The sequence below is a fragment of the Petromyzon marinus genome, unplaced genomic scaffold, assembly GCF_048934315.1.
Source record: "Petromyzon marinus isolate PM22_M1 ecotype Great Lakes invasive population unplaced genomic scaffold, UKy_Petmar_22M1.pri1.0 PM_G_Scaffold_10, whole genome shotgun sequence".
Classification (NCBI taxonomy): Eukaryota; Metazoa; Chordata; class Hyperoartia; order Petromyzontiformes; family Petromyzontidae; genus Petromyzon; species Petromyzon marinus.
Genome location: NW_027422651.1, coordinates 4,949,408 through 4,960,028, shown reverse-complemented (window position 1 = coordinate 4,960,028; position 10,621 = coordinate 4,949,408).

The following is a 10,621-nucleotide window of genomic DNA, read 5'->3' as shown; positions in this document are numbered from 1 at the left end:
ATAGGCCTATTTAATAAGTTTAAGTTGCTGAAATAAGCCTATTTAATAAGCCTATTTAATAGGCCTATTTAATAAGTCTACGTTGCTGAAATAAGCCTATTTAATAAGCCTAAGTTTCTGAATGAGCCTATTTAATAAGCCTAAGTTGCTGAAATAAGCCTATTAAATAAGCCTAAGTTGCTGAAAAAAACCTATTAAATAAGCCTAAGTTGCTGAATAAGCCTATTTAATAAGCCTAAGTTGCTGAAATAAGCCCATTTAATAAGCCTATTAAATAAGCCTAAGTTGCTGAAATAAGCCTATTTAATAAGCCTATTTAATAAGCCTATTTAATAGGCCTATTTAATAAGTCTAAGTTGCTGAAATAAGCCTATTTAATAAGCCTATTTAATAGGCCTTTTTAATAAGTCTAAGTTGCTGAAATAAGCCTATTTAATAAGCCTAAGTTGCTGAATGAGCCTATTTAATAAGCCTATGTTGCTGAAATAAGCCTATTTAATAAGCCTAAGTTGCTGAATAAGCCTATTTAATAAGCCTAAGTTGCTGAATAAACCTATTTAATAAGTCTAAGTTGCTGAAATAAGCCTATTTAATAAGGCTATTTAATAAGCCTAAGTTGCTGAATAAGCCTATTTAATAAGTCTAAGTTGCTGAAATAAGGCTATGTAATAAGCCTACGTTGCTGAAATAAGGCTATTTAATAAGTTTAAGTTGCTGAAATAAGCCTATTTAATAAGCCTACATTGCTGAAATAAGCCTATTTAATAAGGCTATTTAATGAGCCTAAGTTGCTGAAATAAACCTATTTAAAAATGCTATTTAATAAGCCTAAGTTGCTGAAATAAGCCTATTTAATAAGGCTATTTAATAAGCATAAGTTGCTGAAATAAGCTTATTTAATAAGCCTAAGTTGCTGAAATAAGCCTATTTAATAAGGCTATTTAATAAGTCTATTTAATAAGCCTATTTAATAAGTATTTAATGCGCCTATTTAATAAGCCTATTTATTGAGCCTATTTAATAAGCCTATTTATTGAGCCTATTTAATAAGCCTATTTATTGAGCCTATTTAATAAGCCTATTTATTGAGCCTATTTAATAAGCCTATTTAATAAGTCTATTTAATAAGCCTATTTAATAGGCCTATTTAATAAGTTTAAGTTGCTGAAATAAGCCTATTTAATATACCTATTTAATAGGCCTATTTAATAAGTCTAAGTTGCTGAAATAAGCCTATTTAATAAGCCTAAGTTTCTGAATGAGCCTATTTAATAAGCCTAAGTTGCTGAAATAAGCCTATTAAATAAGCCTAAGTTGCTGAAAAAAACCTATTAAATAAGCCTAAGTTGCTGAATAAGCCTATTTAATAAGCCTAAGTTGCTGAATAAACCTATTTAATAAGTCTAAGTTGCTGAAATAAGCATATTTAATAAGGCTATTTAATAAGTCTAAGTTGCTGAAATAAACCTATTTAAAAATGCTATTTAATAAGCCTAAGTTGCTGAAATAAACCTGCTTAATAAGGCTATTTAATAAAAATAAGTTGCTGAAATAAGCTTATTTAATAAGCCTAAGTTGCTGAAATAAGCCTATTTAATAAGCCTATTTATTGAGCCTATTTAATAAGCCTATTTATTGAGCCTATTTAATACGCCTATTTATTGAGCCTATTTAATAAGCCTATTTATTGAGCCTATTTAATAAGCCTATTTAATAAGCCTATTTAATAGACCTATTTAATAAGTCTAAGTTGCTGAAATAAGCCTATTTAATAAGCCTATTTAATAGGCCTATTTAATAAGTCTAAGTTGCTGAAAGAAGCCTATTTAATAAGCCTAAGTTGCTGAATGAGCCTATTTAATAAGCCTATGTTGCTGAAATAAGCCTATTTAATAAGCCTAAGTTGCTGAATAAGCCTATTTAATAAGCCTAAGTTGCTAAATAAACCTATTTAATAAGTCTAAGTTGCTGAAATAAGCCTATTTAATAAGGCTATTTAATGAGCCTAAGTTGCTGAATAAGCCTATTTAATAAGTGTAAGTTGCTGAAATAAGGCTATTTAATAAGCCTACGTTGCTGAAATAAGGCTATTTAATAAGTTTAAGTTGCTGAAATAAGCCTATTTAATAAGCCTACATTGCTGAAATAAGCCTATTTAATAAGGCTATTTAATGAGCCTAAGTTGCTGAAATAAGCCTATTTAATAAGCCTAAGTTTCTGAACTAAGCCTATTTAAAAAGGTATATTTAATAAGTCTAAGTTGCTGAAATAAACCTATTTAAAAATGCTATTTAATAAGCCTAAGTTGATGAAATAAGCCTATTTAATAAGGCTATTTAATAAGCATAAGTTGCTGAAATAAGCTTATTTAATAAGCCTAAGTTGCTGAAATAAGCCTATTTAATAAGGCTATTTAATAAGTCTATTTAATAAGCCTATTTAATAAGTATTTAATGCGCCTATTTAATAAGCCTATTTATTGAGCCTATTTAATAAGCCTATTTATTGAGCCTATTTAATAAGCCGATTTAATAAGTCTATCTAATAAGCCTATTTAATAAGCCTATTTAATAAGCCTATTTATTGAGCCTACTTAATAAACCTATTTAATAAGCCTATTTAATAAGTCTATTTAATAAGCCTATTTAATAGGCCTATTTAATAAGTTTAAGTTGCTGAAATAAGCCTATTTAATAAGCCTATTTAATAGGCCTATTTAATAAGTCTACGTTGCTGAAATAAGCCTATTTAATAAGCCTAAGTTTCTGAATGAGCCTATTTAATAAGCCTAAGTTGCTGAAATAAGCCTATTAAATAAGCCTAAGTTGCTGAAAAAAACCTATTAAATAAGCCTAAGTTGCTGAATAAGCCTATTTAATAAGCCTAAGTTGCTGAAATAAGCCCATTTAATAAGCCTATTAAATAAGCCTAAGTTGCTGAAATAAGCCTATTTAATAAGCCTATTTAATAAGCCTATTTAATAGGCCTATTTAATAAGTCTAAGTTGCTGAAATAAGCCTATTTAATAAGCCTATTTAATAGGCCTATTTAATAAGTCTAAGTTGCTGAAATAAGCCTATTTAATAAGCCTAAGTTGCTGAATGAGCCTATTTAATAAGCCTATGTTGCTGAAATAAGCCTATTTAATAAGCCTAAGTTGCTGAATAAGCCTATTTAATAAGCCTAAGTTGCTGAATAAACCTATTTAATAAGTCTAAGTTGCTGAAATAAGCCTATTTAATTAGGCTATTTAATAAGCCTAAGTTGCTGAATAAGCCTATTTAATAAGTCTAAGTTGCTTAAATAAGGCTATTTAATAAGCCTACGTTGCTGAAATAAGGCTATTTAATAAGTTTAAGTTGCTGAAATAAGCCTATTTAATAAGCCTACATTGCTGAAATAAGCCTATTTAATAAGCCTATTTAATAGGCCTATTTAATAAGTCTAAGTTGCTGAAAGAAGCCTATTTAATAAGCCTAAGTTGCTGAATGAGCCTATTTAATAAGCCTATGTTGCTGAAATAAGCCTATTTAATAAGCCTAAGTTGCTGAATAAGCCTATTTAATAAGCCTAAGTTGCTGAATAAACCTATTTAATAAGTCTAAGTTGCTGAAATAAGCCTATTTAATAAGGCTATTTAATGAGCCTAAGTTGCTGAATAAGCCTATTTAATAAGTCTAAGTTGCTGAAATAAGGCTATTTAATAAGCCTACGTTGCTGAAATAAGGCTATTTAATAAGTTTAAGTTGCTGAAATAAGCCTATTTAATAAGCCTACATTGCTGAAATAAGCCTATTTAATAAGGCTATTTAATGAGCCTAAGTTGCTGAAATAAGCCTATTTAATAAGCCTAAGTTTCTGAACTAAGCCTATTTAAAAAGGTATATTTAATAAGTCTAAGTTGCTGAAATAAACCTATTTAATAAGCCTAAGTTGCTGAAATAAGCCTATTTAATAAGGCTATTTAATAAGCATAAGTTGCTGAAATAAGCTTATTTAATAAGCCTAAGTTGCTGAAATAAGCCTATTTAATAAGGCTATTTAATAAGTCTATTTAATAAGCCTATTTAATAAATATTTAATGCGCCTATTTAATAAGCCTATTTATTGAGCCTATTTAATAAGCCTATTTATTGAGCCTATTTAATAAGCCTATTTATTGTGCCTATTTAATAAGCCTATTTATTGAGCCTATTTAATAAGCCTATTTAATAAGTCTATTTAATAAGCCTATTTAATAGGCCTATTTAATAAGTTTAAGTTGCTGAAATAAGCCTATTTAATAAGCCTATTTAATAGGCCTATTTAATAAGTCTACGTTGCTGAAATAAGCCTATTTAATAAGCCTAAGTTTCTGAATGAGCCTATTTAATAAGCCTAAGTTGCTGAAATAAGCCTATTAAATAAGCCTAAGTTGCTGAAAAAAACCTATTAAATAAGCCTAAGTTGCTGAATAAGCCTATTTAATAAGCCTAAGTTGCTGAAATAAGCCCATTTAATAAGCCTATTAAATAAGCCTAAGTTGCTGAAATAAGCCTATTTAATAAGCCTATTTAATAAGCCTATTTAATAGGCCTATTTAATAAGTCTAAGTTGCTGAAATAAGCCTATTTAATAAGCCTATTTAATAGGCCTTTTTAATAAGTCTAAGTTGCTGAAATAAGCCTATTTAATAAGCCTAAGTTGCTGAATGAGCCTATTTAATAAGCCTATGTTGCTGAAATAAGCCTATTTAATAAGCCTAAGTTGCTGAATAAGCCTATTTAATAAGCCTAAGTTGCTGAATAAACCTATTTAATAAGTCTAAGTTGCTGAAATAAGCCTATTTAATAAGGCTATTTAATAAGCCTAAGTTGCTGAATAAGCCTATTTAATAAGTCTAAGTTGCTGAAATAAGGCTATGTAATAAGCCTACGTTGCTGAAATAAGGCTATTTAATAAGTTTAAGTTGCTGAAATAAGCCTATTTAATAAGCCTACATTGCTGAAATAAGCCTATTTAATAAGGCTATTTAATGAGCCTAAGTTGCTGAAATAAACCTATTTAAAAATGCTATTTAATAAGCCTAAGTTGCTGAAATAAGCCTATTTAATAAGGCTATTTAATAAGCATAAGTTGCTGAAATAAGCTTATTTAATAAGCCTAAGTTGCTGAAATAAGCCTATTTAATAAGGCTATTTAATAAGTCTATTTAATAAGCCTATTTAATAAGTATTTAATGCGCCTATTTAATAAGCCTATTTATTGAGCCTATTTAATAAGCCTATTTATTGAGCCTATTTAATAAGCCTATTTATTGAGCCTATTTAATAAGCCTATTTATTGAGCCTATTTAATAAGCCTATTTAATAAGTCTATTTAATAAGCCTATTTAATAGGCCTATTTAATAAGTTTAAGTTGCTGAAATAAGCCTATTTAATATACCTATTTAATAGGCCTATTTAATAAGTCTAAGTTGCTGAAATAAGCCTATTTAATAAGCCTAAGTTTCTGAATGAGCCTATTTAATAAGCCTAAGTTGCTGAAATAAGCCTATTAAATAAGCCTAAGTTGCTGAAAAAAACCTATTAAATAAGCCTAAGTTGCTGAATAAGCCTATTTAATAAGCCTAAGTTGCTGAATAAACCTATTTAATAAGTCTAAGTTGCTGAAATAAGCATATTTAATAAGGCTATTTAATAAGTCTAAGTTGCTGAAATAAACCTATTTAAAAATGCTATTTAATAAGCCTAAGTTGCTGAAATAAACCTGCTTAATAAGGCTATTTAATAAAAATAAGTTGCTGAAATAAGCTTATTTAATAAGCCTAAGTTGCTGAAATAAGCCTATTTAATAAGCCTATTTATTGAGCCTATTTAATAAGCCTATTTATTGAGCCTATTTAATACGCCTATTTATTGAGCCTATTTAATAAGCCTATTTATTGAGCCTATTTAATAAGCCTATTTAATAAGCCTATTTAATAGACCTATTTAATAAGTCTAAGTTGCTGAAATAAGCCTATTTAATAAGCCTATTTAATAGGCCTATTTAATAAGTCTAAGTTGCTGAAAGAAGCCTATTTAATAAGCCTAAGTTGCTGAATGAGCCTATTTAATAAGCCTATGTTGCTGAAATAAGCCTATTTAATAAGCCTAAGTTGCTGAATAAGCCTATTTAATAAGCCTAAGTTGCTAAATAAACCTATTTAATAAGTCTAAGTTGCTGAAATAAGCCTATTTAATAAGGCTATTTAATGAGCCTAAGTTGCTGAATAAGCCTATTTAATAAGTGTAAGTTGCTGAAATAAGGCTATTTAATAAGCCTACGTTGCTGAAATAAGGCTATTTAATAAGTTTAAGTTGCTGAAATAAGCCTATTTAATAAGCCTACATTGCTGAAATAAGCCTATTTAATAAGGCTATTTAATGAGCCTAAGTTGCTGAAATAAGCCTATTTAATAAGCCTAAGTTTCTGAACTAAGCCTATTTAAAAAGGTATATTTAATAAGTCTAAGTTGCTGAAATAAACCTATTTAAAAATGCTATTTAATAAGCCTAAGTTGATGAAATAAGCCTATTTAATAAGGCTATTTAATAAGCATAAGTTGCTGAAATAAGCTTATTTAATAAGCCTAAGTTGCTGAAATAAGCCTATTTAATAAGGCTATTTAATAAGTCTATTTAATAAGCCTATTTAATAAGTATTTAATGCGCCTATTTAATAAGCCTATTTATTGAGCCTATTTAATAAGCCTATTTATTGAGCCTATTTAATAAGCCTATTTATTGAGCCTATTTAATAAGCCTATTTATTGAGCCTATTTAATAAGCCTATTTAATAAGTCTATTTAATAAGCCTATTTAATAGGCCTATTTAATAAGTTTAAGTTGCTGAAATAAGCCTATTTAATAAGCCTATTTAATAGGCCTATTTAATAAGTCTACGTTGCTGAAATAAGCCTATTTAATAAGCCTAAGTTTCTGAATGAGCCTATTTAATAAGCCTAAGTTGCTGAAATAAGCCTATTAAATAAGCCTAAGTTGCTGAAAAAAACCTATTAAATAAGCCTAAGTTGCTGAATAAGCCTATTTAATAAGCCTAAGTTGCTGAAATAAGCCCATTTAATAAGCCTATTAAATAAGCCTAAGTTGCTGAAATAAGCCTATTTAATAAGCCTATTTAATAAGCCTATTTAATAGGCCTATTTAATAAGTCTAAGTTGCTGAAATAAGCCTATTTAATAAGCCTATTTAATAGGCCTATTTAATAAGTCTAAGTTGCTGAAATAAGCCTATTTAATAAGCCTAAGTTGCTGAATGAGCCTATTTAATAAGCCTATGTTGCTGAAATAAGCCTATTTAATAAGCCTAAGTTGCTGAATAAGCCTATTTAATAAGCCTAAGTTGCTGAATAAACCTATTTAATAAGTCTAAGTTGCTGAAATAAGCCTATTTAATTAGGCTATTTAATAAGCCTAAGTTGCTGAATAAGCCTATTTAATAAGTCTAAGTTGCTTAAATAAGGCTATTTAATAAGCCTACGTTGCTGAAATAAGGCTATTTAATAAGTTTAAGTTGCTGAAATAAGCCTATTTAATAAGCCTACATTGCTGAAATAAGCCTATTTAATAAGCCTATTTAATAGGCCTATTTAATAAGTCTAAGTTGCTGAAAGAAGCCTATTTAATAAGCCTAAGTTGCTGAATGAGCCTATTTAATAAGCCTATGTTGCTGAAATAAGCCTATTTAATAAGCCTAAGTTGCTGAATAAGCCTATTTAATAAGCCTAAGTTGCTGAATAAACCTATTTAATAAGTCTAAGTTGCTGAAATAAGCCTATTTAATAAGGCTATTTAATGAGCCTAAGTTGCTGAATAAGCCTATTTAATAAGTCTAAGTTGCTGAAATAAGGCTATTTAATAAGCCTACGTTGCTGAAATAAGGCTATTTAATAAGTTTAAGTTGCTGAAATAAGCCTATTTAATAAGCCTACATTGCTGAAATAAGCCTATTTAATAAGGCTATTTAATGAGCCTAAGTTGCTGAAATAAGCCTATTTAATAAGCCTAAGTTTCTGAACTAAGCCTATTTAAAAAGGTATATTTAATAAGTCTAAGTTGCTGAAATAAACCTATTTAATAAGCCTAAGTTGCTGAAATAAGCCTATTTAATAAGGCTATTTAATAAGCATAAGTTGCTGAAATAAGCTTATTTAATAAGCCTAAGTTGCTGAAATAAGCCTATTTAATAAGGCTATTTAATAAGTCTATTTAATAAGCCTATTTAATAAATATTTAATGCGCCTATTTAATAAGCCTATTTATTGAGCCTATTTAATAAGCCTATTTATTGAGCCTATTTAATAAGCCTATTTATTGTGCCTATTTAATAAGCCTATTTATTGAGCCTATTTAATAAGCCTATTTAATAAGTCTATTTAATAAGCCTATTTAATAGGCCTATTTAATAAATTTAAGTTGCTGAAATAAGCCTATTTAATAAGCCTATTTAATAGGCCTATTTAATAAGTCTACGTTGCTGAAATAAGCCTATTTAATAAGCCTAAGTTTCTGAATGAGCCTATTTAATAAGCCTAAGTTGCTGAAATAAGCCTATTAAATAAGCCTAAGTTGCTGAAAAAAACCTATTAAATAAGCCTAAGTTGCTGAATAAGCCTATTTAATAAGCCTAAGTTGCTGAAATAAGCCCATTTAATAAGCCTATTAAATAAGCCTAAGTTGCTGAAATAAGCCTATTTAATAAGCCTATTTAATAAGCCTATTTAATAGGCCTATTTAATAAGTCTAAGTTGCTGAAATAAGCCTATTTAATAAGCCTATTTAATAGGCCTTTTTAATAAGTCTAAGTTGCTGAAATAAGCCTATTTAATAAGCCTAAGTTGCTGAATGAGCCTATTTAATAAGCCTATGTTGCTGAAATAAGCCTATTTAATAAGCCTAAGTTGCTGAATAAGCCTATTTAATAAGCCTAAGTTGCTGAATAAACCTATTTAATAAGTCTAAGTTGCTGAAATAAGCCTATTTAATAAGGCTATTTAATAAGCCTAAGTTGCTGAATAAGCCTATTTAATAAGTCTAAGTTGCTGAAATAAGGCTATGTAATAAGCCTACGTTGCTGAAATAAGGCTATTTAATAAGTTTAAGTTGCTGAAATAAGCCTATTTAATAAGCCTACATTGCTGAAATAAGCCTATTTAATAAGGCTATTTAATGAGCCTAAGTTGCTGAAATAAACCTATTTAAAAATGCTATTTAATAAGCCTAAGTTGCTGAAATAAGCCTATTTAATAAGGCTATTTAATAAGCATAAGTTGCTGAAATAAGCTTATTTAATAAGCCTAAGTTGCTGAAATAAGCCTATTTAATAAGGCTATTTAATAAGTCTATTTAATAAGCCTATTTAATAAGTATTTAATGCGCCTATTTAATAAGCCTATTTATTGAGCCTATTTAATAAGCCTATTTATTGAGCCTATTTAATAAGCCTATTTATTGAGCCTATTTAATAAGCCTATTTATTGAGCCTATTTAATAAGCCTATTTAATAAGTCTATTTAATAAGCCTATTTAATAGGCCTATTTAATAAGTTTAAGTTGCTGAAATAAGCCTATTTAATATACCTATTTAATAGGCCTATTTAATAAGTCTAAGTTGCTGAAATAAGCCTATTTAATAAGCCTAAGTTTCTGAATGAGCCTATTTAATAAGCCTAAGTTGCTGAAATAAGCCTATTAAATAAGCCTAAGTTGCTGAAAAAAACCTATTAAATAAGCCTAAGTTGCTGAATAAGCCTATTTAATAAGCCTAAGTTGCTGAATAAACCTATTTAATAAGTCTAAGTTGCTGAAATAAGCATATTTAATAAGGCTATTTAATAAGTCTAAGTTGCTGAAATAAACCTATTTAAAAATGCTATTTAATAAGTCTAAGTTGCTGAAATAAACCTGCTTAATAAGGCTATTTAATAAAAATAAGTTGCTGAAATAAGCTTATTTAATAAGCCTAAGTTGCTGAAATAAGCCTATTTAATAAGCCTATTTATTGAGCCTATTTAATAAGCCTATTTATTGAGCCTATTTAATACGCCTATTTATTGAGCCTATTTAATAAGCCTATTTATTGAGCCTATTTAATAAGCCTATTTAATAAGCCTATTTAATAGACCTATTTAATAAGTCTAAGTTGCTGAAATAAGCCTATTTAATAAGCCTATTTAATAGGCCTATTTAATAAGTCTAAGTTGCTGAAAGAAGCCTATTTAATAAGCCTAATTTGCTGAATGAGCCTATTTAATAAGCCTATGTTGCTGAAATAAGCCTATTTAATAAGCCTAAGTTGCTGAATAAGCCTATTTAATAAGCCTAAGTTGCTAAATAAACCTATTTAATAAGTCTAAGTTGCTGAAATAAGCCTATTTAATAAGGCTATTTAATGAGCCTAAGTTGCTGAATAAGCCTATTTAATAAGTGTAAGTTGCTGAAATAAGGCTATTTAATAAGCCTACGTTGCTGAAATAAGGCTATTTAATAAGTTTAAGTTGCTGAAATAAGCCTATTTAATAAGCCTACATTGCTGAAATAAGCCTATTTAATAAGGCTATTTAATGACCCTAAGTTGC